The 17933-nt window shown below is 37.5% G+C and overlaps 1 protein-coding gene across 6 annotated transcripts in view; it reads left to right on the forward strand.

Annotated features, from left to right (window-relative positions):
• Positions 1 to 17933, forward strand: part of SLC39A10 (solute carrier family 39 member 10) — a 153561-nt gene that overhangs the window by 67869 nt on the left and 67759 nt on the right. Inside the window, exon 1 of one of the 6 annotated variants that reach the window (XM_060411226.1) lies at positions 16541 to 16771. The exons of the other annotated variants lie outside the window; for them this stretch is intronic. The gene's annotated coding sequence lies outside the window, so the exon portion shown is untranslated. Of the gene's footprint in view, positions 1 to 16540; positions 16772 to 17933 lie in introns of those variants that run through there. 6 annotated transcript variants of the gene reach the window in all.

Here is a 17933-nt window from a genome sequence, read left to right on the forward strand (position 1 = left end):
GGGATGACCCAGAAAGATGTTATGGGGAGGGGAGGTGGGAGGGGGGTTCATGTTTGGGAATGCATGTAAGAATTAAAGATTTTAAAATTTAAAAAATAAAAAACTAAAAAAAAAAAAAAAAGTCTTAAGGCAGAAAGAGGAAATTTCTACTTCTACATGTCTCACTGGAAGGAAGAACCTATCTCAGAGGTCCTTTTGGCTTATTGACCAGAATTATGTCACATACCTATTCCAAAACATATTGGTAAATGAAGTGGAATATCACATTGACTTAAGTCAGCAATGTTTTATGAAACCCGAGGTCCCAGTGATTCTTTCAGGAAGTTCACAAGGTTAAAATTGGTTTCCCTAATAAATGCTAAGATGTTTCCTGCCTTTTTCACTCCACTGAGAGTGAAAAACAGCAATGGTGGCTAATACACCCAGTTGCTTAGCACAGATCAGTGCCTGTGATATCAAAATGTACTAGTAGTCATTGTATTCTTTACTGCCAGGCTCTCACATAAAGTTTGTTGTTTTCTGGTCCATACTGAAGTGCTTTTGTTATTTCAGTCTTATATTGTATGATTTAAGTTGTGAGCTAAAATGGCTGCTTTTTTCATGGAACGCTTAAAAAAAAAAAACCTAAAAGACTGACAAAGTATGGTTATTCAGACATAGGTGTTTTGCTGACATTTTTCTCGAAAATGAACAAAGTGAGCCTGTAACTTCAAGGAAAACAACTAACTGACAATATTTGTTGCAAATGATAAACTTCAAGCTTTCAGGTGAAAATTATGATGCTGGATAACTCATATCCACCACTGTGGACTTGACAGCTTCCCAGTACTTAAATATATTTTCTAATGATATTGATGGTAGTATTAACAGAAATGATTTTTTGATATGGTGTGATGAAATATGTCAGCATTTGAAAGATCTTCATAACTCATAAATCAGTATTTTCCCAATGATCAATGCATGTTATAAAATTACTCATGGGTGATTCAAAGACCAAAACAGACTAAAAGATTTAAGGGTAACTGAGCATAAAATTTTATTAATCTTTTTCAGATTCTGTGTTGTAAATAACCTTTGAGGAACAACCATCTTTTGAGTTTGGGTGTAGTATCAAAGAATATCCAAGATTATCTGAAGAGGCTATTAAAATACTTTTTTCAACTATTTATTTGTATAAAGCTGGATTTTCTTAGTGCACTTCAACCAAACAACAGAGTGAATGCAGAAGCAGATATGAGAATCTACTTTTCCTATAATCCAGATTTCTCAGTTTTTTATCTTGAAAAAATATATTTTCCCCAAAATGTCAGTTATATTAATATATAACAGGTTTATTATTTTTATTTTATAATTAATATCTTTAAGGTTTTTGACTTTTAGTTTCTAAACTGGTAGATATTGATAGATGTGACTCATGTAAACAAATGTACGTTGTAATCTAAAGTACTTTTAAGAGTATAAAAAGTTACTGAAACCCCAAAATTTGAAAACTACCCAGTTTAGTCCAGGGTTTTACCGTTTGGGCCCTGGTAGATGATTTTATGTTATCTCAATAAAATCTGGATTCTATTGATCGGATGGTTAATGGCTTCATTAGAAATCAGTGATCTGGCTACACTTGAAGCTGAAGGAGAATTTTTCCAGTGCCATCCACAAACTATGACTTGTCTTTGGGAAATGTTGACAAAAGGTTCTCAGGTCTCAGGGACAGGGACCTCATACTGCAGGGCTCCTGGACTGCCAGATTCTAGGGGAACTCTCTTCAAAAGCTGCACACAGAAAATAGAGATGGTTAGTTGCCTTTCATGTCCATTGGGGATCAGCCTGAGTCTCTGGTCTGGCTCTCAAAAGCAATGGTGTTCTTTGGTTCCAAGTTGGGGATGTTTCTTTCTTTCCCAGGGAACATAAAACAATAATATCTCATATCACTGTCTCATAACAGGACTGGCGATCTCAGCTGTCCATGGACTCACCTCTAGGTTCTGCAAGTCAGCCAAGGCTATTTTGATTGCTAAATTGGTAATTACCTGGGAAGATCAATGCAGTAGAAATAGAAAGTGAAAGTGAAGTCGCTCAGTCGTGTCTGACTCTGCGACTTCATGGACTGTACCTGCCAGGCTCCTCCATCTATGGGATTTTCCAGGCAAGATTACTGGAGTGGGTTGCCATTTCCTTCTCCAAGGGATCGTCCCAACCCAGGGATCGAACCTGGATCTCCTGCATTACAGGCAGACTCTCTACCATCTGAGTCACAAGGGGGCTTATTATCCAGGAAGATCAATGCAGTAGAAACAGAACTAAACAATATTCATATGAAGTTGGAGAGGAAATTATGGTAAAGAAAACAGTCACAGATATATGCAAGGATCCTGTTACATGACCTGTTTATTGTTTAGTTGCTCAGTCATGTCAGACTGTTACCTGCCAGGCTCCTCGTCCATGTATTTTCCGGGCAAAAATACTGAAATGGGTTGCCATTTCCTTCTCCATATTACATGACTGGACAGTTATAATTCTCTTAATTATGATTGAGAACAAAATAGGAATCACAGAATTAAGGTTTAAAACAAGGGCTGCTTCTTTGAAAATATTTATATTGATATCCCTGAAAGTCAGTCTGTAGATATGTCTGTTAGGTAGGTGAAGTATGGTTTGGCTTGTTAACAGTTTATTTATTTATTTTTATTTTATTTTTGGTTGCTCTGAGTCTTTCATTGTTGCATGCTAGCTTTCTCTAGTTGCAGACAGCTGGGGCTACTGTCTAGTTGTGGTGCATGGGTTTCTCATTGATTGGCTTCTCTTGTTTCAGAGTACAGGCTCTAGGTGCATGGGGTTTCAGTAGTTGCAACATGTGGGCTCAGTAGTTGTGGCACACAAGCTTAGTTGCTCCGTGGTATGTGGGATCTTCCCAGACCAGGGACCAAACATGTGTCCCCTGCATTGACCTGTGGATTCTTATCCACTGTGCCACCAGGGATATCCTGGTCTGACTTGTGAAGGAGAGATTAGGCTTGGAATACAGATCTTGGAATGTTCATCATGAAAGTCATAGTTGAAGTTGTTGGATCTGGTAAGATTTCTTTCCCGCTGAGAGCTAAAGTGATAAGACAAGGCAGTCAAAGGTAGAAATGTAGGAAATGTCAGGAAACGGGAAGAATAATCCACTATTATAGACTGGAAAAGAGTGCTATTCAGGAAGAGAATAAAGAGAAGTATTAGTGAAGAGGCTAAAGAAGAGAGAATTTATACAAGGTGATTATCCTACAGTACAGGATGATTACAAAAAGGCAATATTTGGCAGGTAACAAATAGATGATGACCTATAAAACATTTGTTTTAAATACTTTTACATACATAGAAAAGTAGTAGATACTACAGGGAGTTCTTACATAGCCAACATCTAGCTTTTTCTATTAACATCTTACTTTGGTGTGATGATCTATTTGCTGCAACTGATGAACCAGAATACATGCACTATTATTAACTAAAGTCCATAGTTTATTCAGATTTCCTTAGGTTTTACCCAATGTCATTTTTTTGGTCATTGTTGTTTCAGAATCCCAACCAGGTTATCACATTATAGTCATCATATCTTCTTAGGTTCCTCTTGGTTTTGACAGTTTCTCAGATTTTCCATGTTTTTGATGATAACAGTTTTCAGGAATATTGGCTAGGTATTTTGTAGAATGGTTCTATGTTTCTCTCATGATTTTGGCTGGGGTTATGGAGTTTTTGGGAAGGAAGATCACAGAGGGAATGTGTTATATTATTTATTTATTTATTAGTTGCCCTGTGTGGCGTGTGAGATCTTAGTTCCCTAGCCCAGAAATTGAACCCACATCCCCTGCCTTGAAGTCTTAACCACTGGACCGTTTGCGAAGTCCTGGGAAAGTGCCATTTTAATCACATTCTTTCAAAGGTACATACTATCAGCATGATTTATCAGTGTTGGTGTTTTTGATCACCTGGCTGTGTTAGTGTTTGTTAGATTTCCCCCCTATGAGTTACTCTCCCAGCTTCTCTTCATACTGTCCTCTTTAAAATGAAGTCATTATGCATAACCCACAACTAAGATGAGGAGACCCCCTTCTTGAAAACAGAAGATCATATAAATAATTTGCAATTATTTTACATGAGATATTTGTTTATTCTCCCTCATTTTTAAATATATCTAATTATCTGTTTATATCCATATGGATTCCTGGATATTTATTTCATATTTTTACATGCAATCCAAAACTATTTATTTTGTTGTTCAAATTGTTCCAGCCTTGGCCATTAGGATCTCTTTCAGTGACTCCTGTGTCTCTTTTACATAGTCCAGTTCAGTGGTGACTTGAGTTAGCATTTCATCTGCATGGTGAACACAGGCAAGAAAAATCTCAAAGCTTTAAACAAAACAAAACAAAACCCAGAGTGATCTAATTGGATAAACACTGAGGAGTCACTTAAAAGTTATATCTGATGAGACTGAGAAAATAATTATGATCTGTTCTTACTGCTTTTATATTTAGAGCCCTCCCTTGTGACTCAGCTGGTAAAGAACCCACCTGCAATGCGGGAGACCTGGGTTCGATCCCTGGGTTGGGAAGATCCCCTGGAGAAGGGAAAGGCTACCCACTCCAGTATTCTGGCCTAGAAATTTCCATGGACTATACAGCTTTTATATTTGCTGTCTGCTAACTTTTCCTTTTAACAGAGAGTAATGTGGTAAATGTTAATTATAATGTGAGTATGCCAGAATTTTTGATGTATTCAAAACTTCTCTGTGAATGCCAGCAGTGTGAGATTACAGAGAAAAATGATTTGATTTTAGGTCTTACTTAAATTCCTCCAAAGACTTGATCTTCAGAAACGGTATAAAAATGTTTTCCAATGAATAGGTAATTTTTCTCACAATGAACATCTAGCAGTAAAGCAGTTCAAACATATTTAGAAGACAAAAGTTGTGTTTATTTTGTTCTCTGATCATTTGAATTAACTGATGACATTTAAAAATTTTACTAGGGTCAAGATAGGCTTGGGTATGCTGTTTGATAGGGTGTGTGGACAAATTAAGGATAAAGATAGAGTATTAACCTATTACTCCTTCCCCACATACTACTAGCCATGTTTCATGGAAGTCATTTTCTACAGCCATTCCACTAGTATTTACTCCATATCCACTGTGAACCAAGCAATGTGCTAGAAACTGAGGATACCACATTGAACAAGCCACAGTCCTGCTAACAAGCAATTGGAGCGCATAGGAGACAAAGATTGGGGTAGACAAGTAAAGCACAAGTGCTGTACATTGCAAGCTATGCGCTGTTTGTGCAAGCGTGTAGGAAATACAGCTAACCCAGACCTGATTTGGGAAGGAAAAGGGGCAGGAAATTTTGTGTGTGTATAGATTGCTGAAGGACAAATAGGAGGTAATCAGATGAAGGGAAAGGGGTACAGAGGAGAGGGGACACTTGAAGCAAGGAAAAGTATAACTTTTAAGGGAGTAACAAGTCTTTCAGTTTGGCTGGATTATAGAGTTCTAGAAGTATAATATGAAGCACCAATGTGATTTAAACATTTTTAGAAGTCACATTAAGAAAATAAAAGGAATCAGGTAAAAAAAATTTTAATAATATTTTATTTAGCCCAATATTTTAAAAAATCGTGTTATCTCAGCAATGTAACCAATATGGAAAATTATCAATGACACATTTTTACTTTTTTTGGTACAATGTTTGAGAAATCTAATAGGTGACTTACACTTAAAGCACATTTCAAATTGGACTAACCACATTTCAAGTGCTCAACAGTCAATGTGGCTAGGGGCTACTATGTTGGACAGTATAGTTTTAGGGTGAAGTAATAGATAAATCTTCAGAGATAATGTGAAAGGGTGGTGTGAGGCTTTGAAAACTTTTTTGATCTGATTGAGTTAGTGATGATTCCCATTTTCACTGTGGAGGATGGATCGGAGGTGGGCTTAAAAAGATGCCAACTAAGTTTTAGGCTACTAGTCTAGTTCTAGGGGAGTGACTTGGGTGTACTGAAAAGTAGGAGTCAAGAGTCATAAGGAGGATTTCTCTGGTGGTCCAGTGGTTAAGACCCCACCTTCCAATGCAGGCAGTGTGGGTTCTATCCCTGGTTGGGGGACTAATATCCCACATGCCTTGTGATGAGGCCAAGAAAAAATGTCGTAAGGAGAGAATGAATTGAGAGAGGAGGCAAGAATGACTATTTCACTACTACTTGTTTTCCCCCTTCTGGGAGTGAAGTAGGAAACTACGGGGAAACGAGGGAAGAATGGCAGGATTGGGAGACAGTGTGCTCAGTTTGGACATCTTAAATTAGAGTTGCCTGAGAGATATCAAGTAGAATCTTTATATGTGAAAACAAGGAGACATATAGATAGTAACTGAAGCCATGGGATTGGATAAAATAGTCCAGGTTGAGTGGGTAAAACAGTAATTCTCAATCCTGATTTCTTAGTAAGAATTGCCTGAGAGGTGATTTAAAATTTACGTTTTGAGTTTCATTCCCAAGTTGCTGGTTCACTAGGATAAGGGTGGTAAATGGCACTTTTCATAAGAATCCTTATAGTCTCTGATGCTGATACAAGTAATCCTTAGAATTCTCCTTCACAAACACTGGTGTAGAATGATAATTAAGAGGACCCAGAAGAAACTGCTTACATGTGTGGGAGTTTAGAGAAAAAAAAGACCACGAAGAAGATAGGAAGGGAGTCTCTAGCGAGTTGATAAACTATCAGAAGAGTGCTGTCTTCTGTTAACATGAATGGGGGGAGGATTCTAACCTGAAGAGGAACAAAGCTGGTGGTGGGACAACTAGACAGGTTTCTGACTAGTTGGGCAGTCAGTCTGGTAGAAAGTTACCACCTCTCTGGTTACTTTTCATGCTCTGTGTCCTGGGCAAGTCTTCTTCACCTATCATCAGATCCATCAAATTTCCTGAGTATTTGAAGGAGGAAGGGTTTTAAACTGCCTGAAAAGGAGCAGAGAAATGAAACAATACAGTTAAAAGTGAGCACTAGAGTGAGTAACTAAGGTGGCATTTGGGTAACCTGTTAGTGGTGAAAGCTCAATTTCAGTAGGTGAGTTGAGTAAGTAGGCTAAATGAGTTTGTTTGAAAAAAAAAACCAAAAACTTTTTAAGAATCTTGGCTATGAAAGGAAGGAAAGAGAAGCCAGAATGTATAAATATCCACTGTTTACTCATAAAATAATAAGAAATACATGCCCTTCTTCTGAAATACTTGTGCTTGTTTCATTTCTGTTGTATGGATTGATTTGATACTGTAAAATCTCCATTCGTCCTTCAGAGAAGATAGTTATTAAATAATATTATTTTGCTTATCAGCGAAATGATATTTGGTCATTCTATCACCTCTTATACAAATTGTTGGAATGGATAAATCATTTTGCAGAATAATTATTAATGGTTTGAAAGAAGTGCCAACTTATCGTAGGTTGGGGTTGGATAAGGGAGACAAGAAAGAAGAAACCAGAAATTTGAACCTGAATTTCTCAGTCTCCTACTTATCCGTCCTCTACAGGTCAATCGTGTTTCACTGGCAGAACTTGCCTCATCAGCCCCAAACTGGTAAAATTCTGTCATTCTTAATCATGGTTAGTCGACAAGTCAATTCACCTGTTGCTGATAAAGACAAGCTCACCAGAGCTTCATTGTTAAAGTAATTTGGGGTTGGCTGCTCCAAGCCCTCTCTAACTCTTAACACAATTCCCACTACCAGTTTAATCTAGAACTGACTGATTATAATCACCAAACTTTTCCATTAACAATGCTGTTAAATTGTTATTTAAATTTAACAGTTTAAACATTGCACAGATGTAGTAAATACTTAAACAATGCCCTTTGCTTCCAGTATGGAATGCTAGAAGGTATAAAAATTCAAATGAAATATAAGTAGGAGTATTAGAGTTTTGTTCTAAATACAGCTGAAAGTTTAAGTTAGATGCAAATTAGTTATTTTGTTTGTTTGTTTCCTTCGAAGAGGGTGGGTCTATTTTAGAATGGAGCCAAATAATTTTAAAGTCACATCTGCATCACTTTCAAGACATGCCCAGTTTGCCCCACAATGATCAGTCTAAATATTTTATTAAAAAATAAGTGTTAGGCACAGGCATGACTGCATCATATCGGCTGATGTCATTACTGATCCGTTTTGGTTATCTCAGAATTGCTCCAGCTCTAAGGCTATTGTTAGTTTTTGAACTTCTTATTTAAAATAGGGAAACAATACAGACTAATTCTGAAAAATTGTATTTAAAGAGCTCTACATTTATAAAATCATCAATGTGCCTATTTGGTCCAATTACTGGAACATTATAGGCACTAGGTATATTTGGTTAACTTGCATTTATTACAATGCTTCATGTTTTACTGTTATTATGGAATTTTTAAAATACAAAAGTAGAAAAAATAGAATGAGCACTCATATAACCATCACCCCCTTCAACAATTTATACAGAAATAACCTTGCATCATCTGTACTCTCATTGGATTATTTTAAAGCAAAAGTCAGACAATCTTATTTCATCTATTAATTCTCTTCTATTCCTCTAAAAGAGAAGAATTCTTTTCTTAGGCCCAATTTTATTACTATACATTTAAAAATTAATAATATTTCCTTATTATCAAATGCCCCATCAGTATTAAAAATTTCCTAGTTGTCTCATACTTCCTTTTACAACTGAATTCTTCAAATTAGGAACAAAACAGGCTCCCATGTTGAAATGCTATATGTTGAATACTTCTTTGGTTATAACTTCAACAGTCTTTGCAAAACAAAAATGTCACATGATCCATACCTTCCAAGGGGTTATCTTCTCAGTAACTTGCCATATCATGTAATGAGTTTATAAAATCTATAAAGATTTTGATTAATTTATTGACTACCTTTTTATAAATAAATTTATTTTCAAGATTTTTTTTTTTTGTCTTTGGGAAGAATTTTTTTAAAAAAATAATTCACTAAAGTATTAATGGCCAGTTAGGGCTGGGTTCATCGTGGCCATGCAACCTGTACAATCACATGGGACCCCATGCTAAGAAGGGTCTGTGCTTGGTATATTGCTTTGTTGTTGCCATCTTGAAATTCTTAATACTTTTGATCAAGGGGTCCCACATTTTCATTTTTCACTGGGCCCTAGAAAGCTTTATAGCTGGTCTTGCTGGCAGTATAAAGGCTAGAAAACACTTGTTGTTGTTTAGTTGCTAAGTTGTGTCTGACTCTTTCACAGACGGACTGTAGCCGGCTCCTCTGTCCATGGGATTTCCCAGGCAAGAATACTGGAGTGTGTTGCCATTTCCTTCTCCAGGGGATCTTACGGACTCAGGGATCGAACCTATATCTCATGCCTTGGCCCGCAGGTTCTTTACTGCTGAGCCACCAGGGAAGCCCAAAAAACACATGATTCCCAGCCTATGTCTCAAATGAGTTAATAATTATTAGTCTACCTAAATCTCCTACCTATATCTATAAAAAGAATATTAAAATCTAACAACTTTCAAATTACTGACCAAAGCAACTTTTGACCAAGCTGGTCTTTTTTGAACAGTTTTTTTTTTTACCCATGCAAAACATGGGAATGGGTTTAAGAATACTTTTTCCCATATTTATTATTTGTTTGTTGACCATCAATAATGTAACTTTGGAACATAGTGTCAGCACATAGTAAACACTATACTGTAACTGCTTGTCATGATTATGATTAATAATTATTATCATTTAGTATTGCATTATTTAGTGTCTTGGCTCAGCATAGCTTCTAGATAAGAAGATTTAAAATGCTTCAAAGACAGTCTTTGACAGATACTAAATTAGGAACATAATTGCAAAGAGATTATTTCCTAAGTGATGGTTGGGTGCATGCATGCTAAGTCACTTTAGTTGTGTCTGACTCTTTGCAACCTTAAGGACTATAGCCTGCCAGGCTCCTCTGCCCCATGGGAATTCTCCAGGCACGAAAATTAGAATGGGTTGCTATGCCCTCCTCTAGGGGATCTTTCTCACTCAGGAATCAAACTCGTGTCTCATGCGGCTCCTGCATTGCAGGGGGATCCTTTACTGATGAGCCACCAGCGAAGCCCAAGTGATGGTATAGTTTTCCAATTTGGGCCTTATTTCACAAGCACAAATACCATTTGGCCTGACACAGGCAATCAAGCTCTCTGAACCAATTTAATATCACACACACGGATTTCCAAACTTAGGGTTTCTAACTTTTTCTTTCAACCTTTATTAAAAGTTCCAGGGGACACAGTTACATGTTGGATCTAGTACCTAATTTGGAGGAGCCACTGTCTAGGATGTAGGGTTTCATCTAGTCTTTGAATGGACTGGCTAGTTCTCTAGGGATTTCATAGAGCAAAGCAAGTTGGAAATTTTTATGATTCTGTTGATACCTAATTTCTATTTCCTACTCCCTTATGCCTATACAATTATGAAAAAAAAAATTAGTCCATAGAAGACAATACAGGTGATTTATAACATCTCTTTTTGATGATAGCAAAGGTGCAAATATTTCCCAAATGTGCTTCCTATAATAATAAATATAGGAATAATAAATAATGAAACACCTTAATAAAAAGGTGTAGAAGAAAAATCCCAAATATCTCTGCTACAAAGCTTGGTTATTTTGCAATCAGTATCACCTGGAATGGTCAGATACATTCTACTTACATTTCTAACATTGCTGACGAATCAGGTATCTTAAAAAATGTAAAGAACTGGGAAACATACAGGAAGAGGCTCATGCTAAAATCATACTCAAAAGTAGTCACTGTTTGATGTAAATTCTAGAAAGTTTAAGTAAAGGCTAATGCATACACGTGATTCTCTGTAAAGATAATGCATAATGTTTGTTGTGGACTCTCTCCACCCTAAGAACATAAAAGGCTTTCCTCAGAGCACACATTCCTGGTCTCTCTGGAAACACCCCACACATAAGGTAGAACAGGAGACATGTGATTTTGGTATTCTTCATGCAGAATCCTCAGTTTACTTGTGCCTCCAAAGAGGCAGAGTGAGTGTAAGTGAAGGGGATTTGGTCTGGGACTTGTATAAAGCTGGGAGTGCCGTTAGCATTTTTGCAGCCATCAGTTCAGTTCAGTTGCTCAGTCGTGTCTGACTCTTTGCGACCCCTTGAATTGCAGCACGCCAGGCCTCCCTGTCCATCACCATCTTCCGGAGTTCACTCAGACTCACGTCCATCGAGTCCGTGATGCCATCCAGCCATCTCACCCTCTGTCGTCCCCTTCTTCCTGCCCCCAATCCCTCCCAGCATCAAAGTATTTTCCAATGAGTCAGCTCTTCGCATGAGGTGGCCAAAGTACTGGAGCTTCAGCTTTAGCGTCATTCCTTCCAAAGAAATCCCAGGGTTGATCTCCTTCAGAATGGACTGGTTGGATCTCCTTGCAGTCCAAGGGACTCTCAAAAGTCTTCTCCAACACCACAGTTCAAAAGCATCAATTCTTCTGCGCTCAGCCTTCTTCACAGTCCAACTCTCACATCCATACATGACTACTGGAAAAACCATAGCCTTGACTAGATGGACCTTAGTTGGCAAAGTAATTTGCAGCCGTAGCAACCCATATTATCGCGAACACAGCCCTCGTCACTCTGTACCGTAATTGTCTTTTCAATTACCTCCCTGACTGGGCTGTAAGCAACTTTACGTAAAGAATCATATTTTCTTTGCCCTCATTTTCCAGCTATGTAGTGGCCTGCACATCAAAGGAGCACAAACTTTTACCTATAAATAGTTTCATCCCTTAAAATTTGCCTTTCTTCCCCAAGGTAGACTTGCAGAGGAGGTAGATTCATTTAAATCCAAGGACTGAAATGAACCTTCAATCCCATAACTGAATTTTAGTTTAAATCTGCTGGGATATATTTGCCTGCACTTGACCAATTCTTCATTGATTACCACATTAATAGCTCATATATATATGACTGTGATCAAAGTCATTAACATACACCTGATTCTGCCTAATTTTTAATGATATAACTAGCATAAATAAATACTTGAACAATTATATCAAGTCACCATAAAGAGGGGAAAGCTTTCATCTAAATGTATAACCAAATTGGCTAATTAACATTTTAATTTAAGAGACTGGAATAATCTCCCTTGGAATTGAGTCAAGCTAGTCAAGCTCAAAGATAAATCAAATGTTCACATTATAAGTATCTTTAAATGTTTTTATTCTCTATTCCATTTATAATTTTCATTGACCTATTAACATTTACAGCCTGGAAAGCTACCACTTTATGGTTCTACTATTTTTTTTTTTAATTATCAAATTTTGCAGAGAAAGTATGGAGATATTCTCAGAAAAATTGGGACCTGCACATAGCATCTAGATAAGAATAAAGTAATGTAAGGATTAGGAACATAACCTCCAGAGCCAGACTGTCTGGATTGGGCTTGTGGCTCCAACCCCTTGCTAACTACCTGTTTTCTTTATCTATGAAATGGGCATAATAATATCTACCTTGCAGAGCTGTCATAGGAGTAAAATTAGTTACCATATTCACAGTACTTAAAATGGCACCTGGCACATTTTAAACCATACACCTTCATGTGTTTAGGGTGGGAAGAAAAACTGAAATCTAACTGCTTAGAGAAAGCAACCATCATTGTAACTGGAATGAAACTTGAATGTGATGAAATCATTCGAGGCTATAAGTGAGATTTACAAGGGAAAGGTTAAGCATAGTAGGTTACTAACTACTAAGTATTACCAAAATCATTCCTCACAAAGTATTAGGAAGTTTAAAAAACTTGTAAAGACGTATGCTGGGAAGAAGAGGTGATTTATGGGATTCTATGAAGAATGCAAAAGTGGCTTATTCTAATAAAAATAAAATATGATTTGAGCTTTACTTAGAAACAGTGCAAGAAAAATTCAGAAATCCCTACAAGTTTTGTTTTGACAGTTCATTTACTGACTTCCCAAATATTTAGAATTTTGCTGCTTTCTTGCTGTCAGATTCTTAATAAGTAAAGGTAAGCAATATTTGTTAAGATAAACCAAGTGTATCTTGGCTTTAAAAGGTGTATTTGATTATTTTCATAAATGTCATTAGTGAAATGAGTCCCATTATTAATTATCTTGGAAGCCCTAGGCAAGACTTGAAATTTGCTCTCATATGATGACATTTTTAAATGAATTTAAAAATGACTTTATTAATTTAACTTGTTACACAAATGAACTTGCTTTTAAAAATATTTACATGGTAACTTATTGTTAATTCATTTCCATGTTGATAATTTTTATTAAATTGAACCATAACCATCCACAAATATTCTTTAAATCTGTAATATTCATGTGGCTATTTATATTACATGATAAATACATATTCCTTTGGAATGAGAGTTAAGGTTTGGAAAGTTGATTTCCACTGCGCTCCTGGAATTTCAAGAGGACTGTCTGTTGGCCTCTAGGGCCCCTCGGTTGGTACAAGGGGCTGCTTACCAAGCCTTCTGTTTTCCTTCTTTTCAGTATTCTGTGAGTGAGCAAGGTAGCTAGAAGCAAGACTGAGAAGTTGGCAGTATGTCTGTTTTTCCTCCTGTCCTTTTTATACCACACTACCCTTAAAAATCTGGATAATCAAATTTCCTCCCTTCTTAAAAACTTTCTCTTCAGTAAAGACCTTGAAAAGTATTTTCTCACTAGATAAGTAATAAAATGGTAGTAAACTTCCCTCAGAGTCTCTTTGGCTTCAAGGCCCAGGAACAAAGTTCTAAATGTGGAATTCCGGGGCTGGTGAGGACGATAGAGTAGGTTTGCGGGAGAAGCTTTTCCATCACTGTCACGTGGTCAAATCTGTTATCCTTGCTCTAGCACTGAGCTTCTTGCTTTTGTTTATTCTTCTGAGTGGGTCTTCCCCTTTCTCCAAGGCTAGGTCTCATTCCTATTTTGAAAGGATTTGCCACGGCAAATCAGAGGCTGAAATCAGAGGTTCTAAGCTTCTACATTATTGTCTTTCTCCCAGTAGAGATATCTAATGTTAAGAGTCTTTTGTTTGTATCACAGTTAATTAAAACTAAGATCTGGCAAGTCTATTGTTAGCATAATCTAGGCAAAGCATATAAAAGAAAAAAAAATTTTTTTAAGCTAATTTTCTACCCTGGCTGGATGAGTTGCTTGACTTGTCATTTTGTTTCATTTCTCTAATCTATTTTTATTTCTGCAGAGAACTTGAAACTGATTTTATTGAATTAGCCTACCAGCTTAAAATGATCTCACTTGCCAGACATGTCAATCAAATGTGTTTCTCACTAGAGTGACTTTCTCCCTGGTGCCTTTCTCCCTGTCTTTGTGTACCTTTCAAAGTGGTGGGCTCTCTGGAAGAGGATGGCCTTCTCTATTTCATGAGTCCTGCTTTTTAGAAAGAGACACAGGACTTCTGTATTTCTCTCTGAGAATATCCATGTAAGTTCTGAGGGTCTGTTTATCTTCACTTTAGGAATGGCAAGGCTTTGGATGAGACAGAGCCATAATTCCTCAAGGGATCAGAAAACGGTGACCCCACAGGCCTCAATTCCCATCCTGACCATAGGGTTGACAGGTTTAATGTCACATAGTGGTACAGGCCTTAAAGAACAAGGAGGGAAATATGCCTTTTATATTTCTCTGGCTTTAGATCTAAAACTTAAGCCTTAAGTTCCAGGCTAAAATGTGGAGTCTCTAAAACTGAATAAGCAGTTAATTTTGAGTCTAGATTTAGTACATATTCCTGAGACCTTCTTTTCCCAACTTTTTAACACCTATTCCTAGTACTTAGTACTCCCCACAACAGGGCTATATACCAATATAATTTAGTCTTCCTTCTCAGGTATAAACTTGTCTGAACCAAACATTTTTGGTCATGTAAAAATCAGTTTAAACTGAATATGGATTTAAGGAGTTTATGTTATCTTTGATTATTACTAATTTTGATTCATGGAAAACATTGTTGAGTTTGAAAGGCTTGATTTCTCAGAAGCACTCATGTTTTTAATAAATTTAATTAAAGGCTCTTAATTTTGTTGTGTATGATGTCTATTTTCTCCTCTACTAGAGGGGAAAAAAAGTTTTATGACAGGTTTTCTTTATTCATGGCTAAAAATTGAGGTATGAAGCATGGTTCTTATTTTCTTTATTTATTGTAGCTGGTTCTTTTCTAACCCTCTGAGGTGCAAAAAAAGCCATTGGATTTATTATCTCTTGCTTCACAAAGGTAGATTGTTCATGCTTGAAATTTTAGATATGTGAAATAAAATTGTGACTGAAGCAAAGCAAGTGAGGGTCAACCATTTACACATAATTCAATACTTTCTCTTCCCCCCACATATTGCAAATCATCTAACCTGTCTTTATAGTTCAGATAAGCTCGCCGAAGAATTGATGCTTTTGAACTGTGGTGTTGGAGAAGACTCTTGAGAGTCCCTTGGACTGCAGGGAGATCCAACCAGTCCATTCTGAAGGAGATCAACCCTGGGATTTCTTTGGAAGGAATGATGCTAAAACTGAAGCTCCAGTACTTTAGCCACCTCATGCGAAGAGTTGACTCATTGGAAAAGACTCTGATGCTGGGAGGGATTGGGGGCAGGAAGAAGGGGACGACCGAGGATGAGATGGCTGGATGGCATCACGGACTCGATGGACGTGAGTCTGAGTGAACTCCGGGAGATGGTGATGGACAGGGAGGCCTGGCGTTGTCTCCTTCTCCTCCTGCTCTCAATCTTTCCCAGCATCACGGTCTTTTCAAATGAGTCAGCTCTTCACATCAGGTGGCCAAAGTATTGGAGTTTCAGCTTCAGTATCAGTCCTTCCAATGAACACCCAGGACTGATCTCCTCCAGGATGGACTGGTTGGATCTCCTTGCAGTCCAAGGGACTCTCAAGAGTCTACTTCAACACCACAGTTCAAAAGCATCAATTCTTCGGCACTCAGCTTTCTTTATAGTCCAACTTTCACATCCATACATGACCACTGGAAAAGCCATAGTCTTGACTAGACGGCCCTTTGTTGGCAAAGTAACGTCTCTACCTTTTAATATGCTGTCTAGGTTGGTCATTTCCTTCCAAGGAGTAAGCATCTTTTAATTTCATGGCTGCAATCACCATCTGCAGTGATTTTCGAGCCAAAAAATAAAAAATAAAGTCAGCCACTGTTTCTACTGTTTCCCCTGTTTCCCCATCTCTTTCCCATGCAGTGATGGGACCAGATGCCATGATCTTAGGTTTTTGAATGTTGAGCTTTAAGCCAACTTTTTCACTCTCCTCTTTCACTTTCATCAAGAGGCTGTTTAGTTCTTTTTCACTTTCTGCTATAAGGGTGGTATCATCTGCATATCTGAGGTTATTGATATTTATCCCAGCAATCTTGATTCCAGCTTGCGCTTCTTCCATCCCAGCGTTTCTCATGATGTACCCTGCATTTCAGTTAAATAAGCAGGGTGGCAATATACAGCCTTGACGTACTTCTTTTCCTATTTGGAACCAGTCTGTTGTTCCATGTCCAGTTCTAACTGTTGCTTCCTGACCTGCATATGGGTTTCTTAAGAGGCAGGTCAAGTGGTCTGGTATTCCCATCTCTTTCAGAATTTTCCACAGTTGTGATCCACACAGTCAAAGGCTTTGGCATAGTCAATAAAGCAGAAGTAGATGTTTTTCTGGAACTCTCTTGCTTTTTCGATGATCCAGCGGATGTTGGCAATTTTATCTCCGGTTCTTCTCTCTTAGAAGGCACTGAAGGTGTAAGTACCTTAAAATATTAATATCAGGAATGTAAGTGCTCTACCTTATGGAAACTTAGGAGAAAGATATTGCATATATTTTAAAGTTACTGAAATAATATGTTCAATAAAATAATTATAGCCTTAAAATATCAGGATAGATAATTTGGAAGCTTTTTATGCTCTGAACCCAAAAGAAGTACTCTATATTGATTTTATGAAACCTAAAGACCTTGGTTCTGATTTTATAAACTCTAAAGACTTTGGAATAAATTTAGACCAATTCCTTTAATTTATCCATGAATCTGAGGACCATGGCCATTGCCTCCAACAGTTAGTGACAATGGTGACACCTGAAGCTAGTACTCAGACTTCATCTCTTTAAACCTCAGGACTTCTCCCTCTCCCTAACAGCAGCAGTGAAAACCTGAAGGAGTGAGGTCAATGGGTTGGCTTTTTCAAAGAAACAAAGGGATATGAGAAGCTGAGTATCCTGGCAGTCAGTAGGTCTTTACTGAGCACCTAAAAGACATTGTTTGTAGGGATACAAAACAAAAACAAAACAATCTTCCTTCATTAAATATGCAGAATACCAGAATATGTAGTCCTAACTGGGTTTGGATCTCAACTCTCCTCCCTACCTGTTCAGTAGTCTTAGGCAAGTTACTCGTGTCTCAGTTTCCTGGGGCAGGATAATACCTACTTCTTTGTGTCGAGAATGAAACTAATACACATGTAGAGCAAACAGGAAGTACTTGCCGAAGAGTAAATCTTGCTATTACTATTGATCATGGGTTTATGCACTCTGGTAGATATCAGTAAGGCATTCCTGTAACTCTCTGGCTGGATACAGAATCAGACACACCAGACAGAATAGATAAGTCTCATCATGAAGATCAAATGCCAAAAAGCAGGGTAATGGAGTAAAGGCAGCCACCTTTTAAGTACCGGCTGTGAATTGCTCCCGAAGAGGGGAGTAAACAATTCTCATGTCAAGTATGGTGTGAGCAAACCAATGGGAGCAAGAATGGGCACGACATGATCTGGAGTCCTTGGAATTGCTTGGCTGAATCCGGAGGTTTTGCTATTGGGTGTTAAGAATAATCGATTAAGCAGTAGGAGGTAGTGGAAGAGGTTGGAAAGTTGTCAGAAGCCTCGAAAATTTCTCTACGTGCGTGACAAG

Source organism: Ovis aries, chromosome 2, assembly GCF_016772045.2.
Source record: "Ovis aries strain OAR_USU_Benz2616 breed Rambouillet chromosome 2, ARS-UI_Ramb_v3.0, whole genome shotgun sequence".
Lineage (NCBI taxonomy): Eukaryota > Metazoa > Chordata > Mammalia > Artiodactyla > Bovidae > Ovis > Ovis aries.